Source organism: Meles meles, chromosome 5, assembly GCF_922984935.1.
Source record: "Meles meles chromosome 5, mMelMel3.1 paternal haplotype, whole genome shotgun sequence".
Taxonomy (NCBI): domain Eukaryota; kingdom Metazoa; phylum Chordata; class Mammalia; order Carnivora; family Mustelidae; genus Meles; species Meles meles.
The window spans coordinates 131,869,660-131,879,063 of NC_060070.1; the positions used below are offsets into that span (position 1 = coordinate 131,869,660).

Sequence of the window (9,404 nt, forward strand, 5' to 3'; positions counted from 1 at the left end):
TAATCATAGTCATTTTAAATTCCTGGTCTAATAATTCCAAGACTTCTGCTATAGCTGAGTCTCGTTCTGATGCTTGCTCTGTCTCTTCAAGTTGTGTGTTTTTTTCTCTTTTACCATGCTTTATTATTTATTTGAAAACTGGACATGACATGCTTGATATGAAGACCTGAGGTAAATATGTCTTTAGTGTGAGGTTTTGCTTATCTGGCTGGGAGTTTATCTGTGTTTACCCTTTGCTGAAGCTGTAGGTGTTAGAGGGTAAAATTTCCTGTGTCCTTGGGGTTTTTTTCTCCTCTCTTGTCTCTGGGTTTTCTTAAGAGACTTCTTCAGTAAGATCTGAGGCTTGTAGGCCTTTCAGTTGTAATCTGTTACTGTGCAGGAGCCCTGCTGCTGTGCAGTGGGGAGGTGTGGAGGGAGGGAGAGTGTTCCCAGACCTAGTCTATTAGATCTCAGTTTTTAATGAGCCTGTGCCCCCAGCTGTGAACTTTACAAAGTGTTTCTCAGGCAACCACCACCCTCCCCTGCCCTTAGGTAAGACAGGGAGTTTTATGGGGCTGTAGTTGGGTATTTTCCAGGTCTCAGGTCTGTTCGACTCTGGTAAATCTCAAGGTGCTTAGGCTCTAGCAAAATACTGTTCCTTGAGGGCAGGCTTTTGTTAGCAAGAATAAAATGCTCTGGCCATATTTCAGAATGGCTACTTCTCCCCACCCCTCATGGAAGGCAGGAGGGAGGTTCTCTCTGATTTCCACTCTGGACACATGGTGGGGCTCCTATGTGTCACTTTTGTGACATAAGCTCACAAAAGTGCGGGGTCCCCTAACTAAGACAGGACAGGGCCCCTCTTAATTTCTAATTCCCAAGTTTGTGCACACTAGGCCTCCAGCAATTTGTCAATTTAAGTTTTTCTATCCCAGTACTGGCTTCAGTGGCAGCTTCTCTTCCTAGGAAGCAGTGAGCTTCAGTACTCACCGATCTCTCCAATTTCAGAGAGAGTAGTTTGCCCTGGACTTTACCTCTCTGAGGAATCTAACAAAAATGGCTGATTTTCCATTTGTTCAGTTTTTATCCTGTTGTAGGGACCAGAGTGACAATTCTGGCTGAAAATCAAAAGTCTCATTTCATTTTTTTAAGCTTGCATTTCGTGTAATAAATAATGATGCTATGCACATTCCTATACATGTTTTTTGATGCACGTGTACATGCATTTCTGTTACCCCAGGAGTGAAATATCTGGGTCCCTGGATGTACTAGTTTTTAGGGCTACTGTACAATGCCAAATACAATGTAGTCCCTCTAGCTGTAATTGAGACTTTCTGTTCCATTACTCGCCAACACTTGGTATTGTTAGTCTTTCTAATTTTACCTATTCTGGAGGATGTGTGTAAAATATCACTGTGATTCTATTTGGATTTACATAACCATTAAGGAAGTTGAAGACCATCTGGATACCTTGTTTTATAAATTATGTATTCAGGTCTTCAGCCCATTTTTCTATTAAACTGCATTTTTTACTGATTGATTTATAAGAGTTCATTTCCTATCCAGACATGAACATGAGCTCTTTGTTAATTACACAGATCTACTCCCACTCTGTGAATCACTTCTTCACTATCTTAATGATAGTGACATTATTACTATCACTAGTGATATTAGTATCATTATCGCTATCATTAGTGATAATGATTAATGACAGAAATTCTTAAACTTTTAAAAGATTTTAGTTATTTGAGAGAGGGAAAAGAGAGAGAGCACACACAAGGATGGGTAAGAAGAAGGAGAAGCAGGCTCCCAACTGAGCAGGAAACTCCAACATGGGGCTCAATCCCAGGACCCCAGGATCATGACCTAAACCAAAGGCAGCCATTCAACCAACTGAGCCATCCAGGTGCCCCAGAAATTCTCAATTTGAATGTAGTCCAATTTATCAAGCTCTTCTCACATAGCAGTTGCTTTTGGTGATGTTTATCTTTGCCTACCACAAGGTCATAAAAATAATTTATCTTATTAAAGTCTTCTTTTAAAAACTTACTTATTTATTTTTAGGGGGGCAGTGAGGGGCAGAGGGAGAGGGAGAGAGAAAATCAAGCAAAATCCCCACTGAGCATGGAGCCCAACATGTGGCTCAATCTCACAACCCAACATCACAACGTGAGCCAAGACCAAGAGTTGGACACTCAACTGATTGAGCCACCTGGGTGCCCCTCTTACTAAAGTTAATTTTTTAATATTCCTATTTGAAGCTACTTTCTCTCTGGAGTTGATTGTTGTAGATGGTATCCAATAGGTTTCAAGATTTTCCTTTTTACATCTTACCATCCAAATGATCAAGCACCATTAATTTTTCTTAATGTATTTTTATCACTGATCTACAGGACAATTGACACTGGAACAACACAGTTGGAACTGCGTAGGTCCACTTACATATGAATTCTTTTACAGTACACTACTGTGAATCTATTTTCTCTTCCTTATAATCTTATTAGTAACATTTTCTTTGCTCTGGCTTACTTTATTGGAAAGAATATAGCATGTATTATACATATGATATTCAAAATATGTATTAATCAATTATTCATGTGTTGGTAAAGCTTCCAGTCAACAGTAGGATATTAGTAACAAGTTTTGGGGAAGCCAAAGGTTATACGTGGATTTTCGATCACATAGGGTATTGGTGTCCCTAACCCCCATGTTTTTCAAGGGCCAATTGTACTTGCTTTGTCAAAGATCACATGACCACATGTGTGTGGGTTGGTTTGGGGGCTCTGATATCTTCCATTGGCCTAGTTTTTTTTTTCTTGTTTCTGTATTACTGCCTTAATTCCTGTAGATTTGTATTAAGTCTTTATATCTATGGAGTAGTTTCTCTTTCTTAGTTTTTTAAATATATTTTGGATCTCTTGGCCCTTAGCATCTCATGTAAATTTTAGAATGAGACTATCAATTTCCATTTTAAAACCCTGCTGGGTTTCTTATTTATTTAGTAATTAATTTTAGTTGGATATTATTATTATTATTATTTTCACAATGGTCTTTTTGTTTCTGATTTTTCCTGTTATAATTATGATGTTTTGTAGTAATAGGATAATTGCTAACTATTAGAAAGCAGGGACAGTATGTCATACAATCTTTTAAATCTTAAACTTATCCTGCAAGAAGAAACCTCTTTTTTCTTTTTTTAAAGATTTTATTTATTTATTTTACAGACAGAGATCACAAGTAGACAGAGGCAGGCAGAGAGAGAGAGAGAGAGGAGGAAGCAGGCTCCTGCTGAGCAGAGAGCCTGATGCGGGGCTTGATCCCAGGACCCTGGGATCATGACCCGAACCAAAGGCAGAGGCTTTAACCCACTGAGCCACCCAGGCGCCCCAAGAAGAAACCTCTTTTTTTTTTTTAAAGATTTTATTTATTTATTTGACAGATAGAGATCACAAGTAGGCAGAGAGGCAGGCAGAGAGAGAGAGGAGGAAGCAGGCTCCCTGCCAAGCAGAGAGCCTGATATGGGGCTCCATCCCAGGATCCCGGGATCAGGACCCGAGCCGAAGGCAGAAGCTTTAACCCACTGAGCCACCCAGGTGCCCCAGAAGAAACCTCTTTTCTTTTTTTTTTTTTAATTATATGACTGCTTTATTTGAATTAGGGGATACATTCCATAATAGCGGAGTTCAAAAGCCAGACACGGGCTCTAGGTTATTATTCATACATTGGCCATGGATTTGCATCTTGCCTTTGTGGCTCAGTTTGGCCAGCACTATAGGTTATGGCAAAGAAAACGCTCAAAGACCCAAAGCAGTTAAGATTACAGTCTCGATAGCTCTGAGTTATACAACCTTCATAAATGCAAGACAGCTGGTTGGAAGAGCCTTGGACTGGCACGTCAGAAGTGAGGGGAAGCTTTTGACATGTCATTAAGGATAGGGCTTCTGACTTGATGTTGTTTACTGTAAAGGCTAGCTCTTTTCTTGTCATTTAAATATATTAGTAGATCATAACTAACATATAGGATTATGAACTCTATCTGCAAATGAATCTTGGTAGATAATTGACCAGTCACAGCAGAAAAGCCATTCAGGTCCAGGAGCACATGGCCTTCCTCTCTAGACGCAGGTTGGGCCATCTGGCTATATCTACAGACTTAAATGGCTAAAATCCAATTCTCTACTCATAGCTGTACTCTTGCCTAGAAGGATTTATAAAGCTTGGGATAATAACTTGGGGGAGGAAATGGTGTGCTCGTGAAAATAACACTTAGAACTTAAATACAATTTTTTGAGACTTGCGTCAAGAGTTAAAATGTACAATAAACCTGCTAGGTAAGTCATAAGACCCACAGAAATACCGGCATAAGAGATGAAGTCTTCAGTCTCAATTCAAGTATGATTGGATCATATAGCTGAAGAAAATGCTCATCATTCTATATTTTTTGAAAAACTGGTCTTAATTCTTAAACTGTTCCTTTCTTCATTTGAAAAAGTTCACCAGTCAAGGTATACACATCACGGAAGGCCACTTAGACTCTCATTTTAAAGATAGTCTTAATTTTCAAAGGGCAGTTAGAACAGGGCTCATTTTCAGAAAAGGATGATTCACTGTTCTAACTCAGGACTAGAAAGGTGAGATCCTTACGGGGGAGGCTCGTAAAAGACGTCGTAGGAGAAATGGATGCTCTCAAACCTTTGGTACAGGAGCGAGGTTGGGGGATGAACGTGTCTCTTTAAAGCCAAGCAGCCGACGCTCGAAGTCGTGTGGGAAAAGCAGCCTGTGCAACGTGTTCTGTAGCCAAATCGTGAACGCACATTTTTGTGTGATGGTCCTGCTCAGGAAGCCAGGCTCTAATTAAGATCTAGCTGAGTCGATGTTCACAAGGGGGGACATCCAGAGTGTGGGAACACTTCAAATCCCATTCTGTGAAGACATGAAACTGTCAAAGCTTAGGAAGGCCCCAGCTGTCCGTGCAAACGGAGGTGGGGTCAAGGGCCGGGGGATGGTGATGCTTGCGCAGGTCAGCGTGAACCAGATGGGACACAAGGGGAGGGTTTTTAAAGGTGGGATCGAGTAACAGGCCAGTGGCCATCCCTCTTGGCAGCTCAGACCTCTTTCTTCTCTCCACTTTGGCTCTTTGTTGAGTCACTTACATCAGGCAGGGTTTCGTAGGATAAGCCATTTGCATCTGGCTGTATTTTGTCCAACATTTGTTTCCCTGGAATATTTCCAAAATCAATGTAGGACTGTGGCAGATGTTCCTTTTCTCGATTTCTTGTGACCAAAAACACACCAAGGAATGACAGAAAATACCCCAAAATATATATAAATACAGTTAGAAAAGCTGCACCATGGAACTCCTGATAAAATATGATACCTGCAGTAATGGCACTGGTCGTAAAGGAAAGGTGGTTGACCCGCACCACCATCGTTGTGTCGTAGAGCTTCGTGGCTTGACTCAGGAACTTGACTTGGAAAGTCAAGGCAAGACGCGATCATGATGATAAACATGATATAGAAGATGGGATAAGTTAGCTGCGTTTTCTCCGTCACAGAAAAAGTGATCATGCCCGGGACGGCTTTTACCGAAATAACAGTCAGCGAGGCTAGAAGTGCCACCAGCGTTAGCAGAATCACCATGTGCTTTATTCCCTTTCTCTTATGGAAATACAGCACAGTGCAGAAAATTAATATTTCTAAGATCACATAGATCAGGAACTGCCAGCCAACAAAGTAATACTGGACTGTTCTTGCAGAGATAGACTGACTTCTATCTTAAGAGCTTCAGATTTACTAGGTATGACATTGGCATTTGCGGGAACATATTTATTGGTTCCCGCAAATGCCAATGTCATACCTAGTAAATCCGAAGCTCTTAAGTTTTCTTTCAGAAACATAACAGAATAATGGCTCACCTGTGACAGACATACAGCCTAATGGGGCGATGAGAGTAATGGGAGCAAATCCGTAGGCGGCGAAGTTGCCCATCTCGCCCACAGCCATGAGGGCAGCCCCAGCCCACCACAACACATTCTTGAAGTAGGGTCTTGGGTGTTCCTGGTGCACCAACTGGACATGAGAATATTTCTGAATATTTAGGGAAATACTCATTACCAAATTTCCTAAAATGGCTAGCAAAACTCCCAACAGGTGAATCGTCCATCCAGATAATCCAGGATAGTCTTCCGATCTCAAGATCTTTAACTTAATCCAATCTGCAGTCAACAGGGTGCCTGAAGGATCTTCCAGTAGAAGATGCCAGGAGAGCTGGACTGAAGAGGCAGACAGGAGCCATTATCTGCCATGAATCTGGTTCCTGCGGCACCACGCGCTCCACAGGGAGCCGTTGGCGGCGCCCAGCGCCCTGTACGTGAAGTTCCGGGACAGCTCGTCCACCGCAGCCGAGGCGGCGGCCATTGGAGCTCCCGGCGCGCTGGCTCAGGCTCCGGCTGCCTCCCGGCCCCTCCGCTCCGCCCGGCCGAAGAAACCTCTTTTAATTAAAGTTTATAACTGGCTGTTCAGATTTGTTAGCATGAACATTCCGTCAAGATTGGTAGGTAGATCTGGAATTTCATGGGAATCTCGAAATCCCAGGAGGGACAAATGGAAATCTTGATTGTTTCCACAGAAACAAACTACAGCTGCATTCTCAAAGTCCTGGGGGCGGGGGGCGGGTAGGTTTAGACATATTATCCATGAGCTCAGATTTCTCAAAAATATCTTTAGATGGTAATCTTAAAAATTTACATAAGAATACTCTGGATATTTTGGATGACCTTTATTTTTATAACCAAGCTTTGTCATTTCTACGTCCAAAATTAAAACAAAGAAAGTCCGAGAATGATATGTAAATTTCTTTGTTTCCATATCAGGTGTCACAGATTCACCAAAAACCTACAAGCCTCACTTCACACCATTGACATGAAATAACTACTGATGAGGATGAGGGCTTTAAGCTGTCCTGTGTTTTGTACATCAGTCTGGTGTAGAGTAATTCACCAGATTTCAATAATAATTTATGTTATTAGGGTTTTTTTTTAATATGAGGATAGATTACCACAATAATAGTGAAAATGCTTTCAGAAGAATCTATTCCAGTGTTACAAATTTACTAGTGTGACAAATATTTTAATTTCATTCATGATAAATGTGTTGTCCTGAGACTGACTCTAGTAACCCGCCTACCAGAGCAGGCAAGAAGCTGCCCAGACACTTCACTCTACATGTGAGTCAGTCAGTGTCCAAAGTTGAACTACCCATCAGGTATTTGAATGTAAGAGTGGCTTCCAGGTGGATCTGACTACTGGTTCCTCTCCCGGAGGCACAGGGGGTCAGGCACATCTTTCTACAGTGAAACTGCCCTGTGGCTCAATATTCTGGGGTGCTGACCTTTGCTGTTGGGGATTACAGTACTGTTTAAATTGGGAGCAGCTAGGGTAGGCCTGAGGAGGGGGTGTATCCACTCATTATGTACAGAAATGATCCAAGGGTCAAGGGCAAGGAGAGCCTTTGGTTGAAGAAGCAGAGTATACAGACTGTCAGATATGGAAGCACAGTTGGGTGCTTCTTCACCTCAAAGGTGTAAATCCATGTCACATTTTATTTATTTATTTATTTATTTATTTTAAGATTTTATTTATTTGACAGAGATCACAAGTAGGCAGAGAGGCAGGCAGAGAGAGCGAGAGGGAAGCAGGCTCCCTGCTGAGCAGAGAGCCCGATGCGGGACTCGATCCCAGGACCCTGAGATCATGACCTGAGCCGAAGGCAGCGGCCTAAACCACTGAGCCACCCAGGCGCCCCTCCATGTCACATTTTAAATAAAGGGATAGGAAAAGTGTGAGGAAAATGTCCAGGCACCTGGCAAGGCTTGACTTTTGGGCTCAGTATCCTTTGTCTTGGGGAATGATGAGGTTGTCATCTGTTGGCCCTGACTAGGGGTTCGATGCTCTGGGCAACAGGGTCCCCCCAACAGGAATGTAGGCCTTTATCAGTTCTAGGGTATGAGTTGTAGATGTCAAGTTATACTTGACATGCTTTACAGAAATCTGCTGCTGAGACTCCACAGGCAGAAGTGAGTGAGCCCTCCCCGGTGTAGAGAGTAATAGAAAAGAGGGTCCCATTCATGCGTCTTGTGCTTTGGGGGTTCTAATGGATCTGTTTTAAGGGAACTACTTGGTGAGCATTGATGAATCTGCTGCAGATAAAGTAAATCAGGGATGGAAGTAGGACAGGGCTTTCCACACTGGCCTGGGGCTGAGTAACTCAGATGGACACCAGCTGAGCCAGTAATGAGTCTTTGTGAGGAAAACTGGTCACTGCCTGAGGTTCTCATCATACATCACAGGGTTTATGGAAGTCTATAACTAGTCCAATAATTAACATGTCTACTGCTAATTATTTGTTGAGGGTTGTTTTTGTTCCTTTTAGTCAGGGGAAATGAGAGTGGGGGAGGAGAAAAAGGAAGAAACCCCAATGGGGAACAAGCCCACCGATGATTAACAATATCATTGTGGCATTATTCTGACTCACAGCTTGCTTCAGGTTGGAGTTTAATTGCTGTTTGCATGTTCAAATTGCTCATTTGGTTGCTTAAGGTCTTTCACAAATGCTTTAATTAGAAAACTGTGGTGCAGGACATTAGGACTTACTGTTGACCTTCACTCCACCCCTTGCCCTACACTCCACTGTTCTAAAAAAATGGAAAATAGTTTGGTTGACTATATACTATTTATGTTCCAAGAGACCAGGGAATATGTCTGTGGTGTTTACTGCTGTATTCCCAGGGCTTAGTCTAGTCTGCAGTTGGTTCTGAATAAATTATCAATGAACTTCAAACTTCTGAAATAATACTAATAGTTTCTAAGTTACAGCAACTTTTGGTAAGTGATATGGAGAACTAAGGCAAAAGAAATATAGAAGAAAATACAACTTCCTTGTAAGTTATAGTCCACTGACAAGTACTTGAGACAGGCAAAGTGACCTTCCTCCAGGAGCTCAATTGCCTCCATGCAAATACTTTGCTAAGGGCAAAAGGCAGCCTTAGTTTGAACTTAGCCTGACCCCCAGGATCCAGTAAGTCTTCTTTAACATACAAAAATATCTTTCAAAATATCCTTTATCTCTACCCCCACAAGATATATGTTAGCAATCTTCCTCCAAGCATATGGTCCCCCAATATAGACCTGAAGGGTCTGATGACTAAGGGTTTACTAGAGAGTAATAAATGACATTTTCCCAACAACAGCTAGACCCCTCAAGGTCCTGGAAACTTTGCTTCCAAACTCCTTACAGACTTATGCTATCCCTAACCCCCTTCCAACTTGTATATAATCAGCCACTTCTCACAACCCCAGTTCAGCTCTTTCTGCCCACATGTCCTGTCCCCATGCTTTAATAAAATCACCCTTTTCTTAAAATCAAGG

At 42.0% G+C, this 9,404-nt stretch overlaps 1 pseudogene; it reads right to left on the reverse strand.

Moving 5' to 3' along the window:
• Positions 1 to 5,022: 5,022 nt before the first annotated feature.
• LOC123942245 lies at positions 5,023 to 5,791 on the reverse strand (annotated as a pseudogene).
• Between the last annotated feature and the right edge of the window lie 3,613 nt (positions 5,792 to 9,404).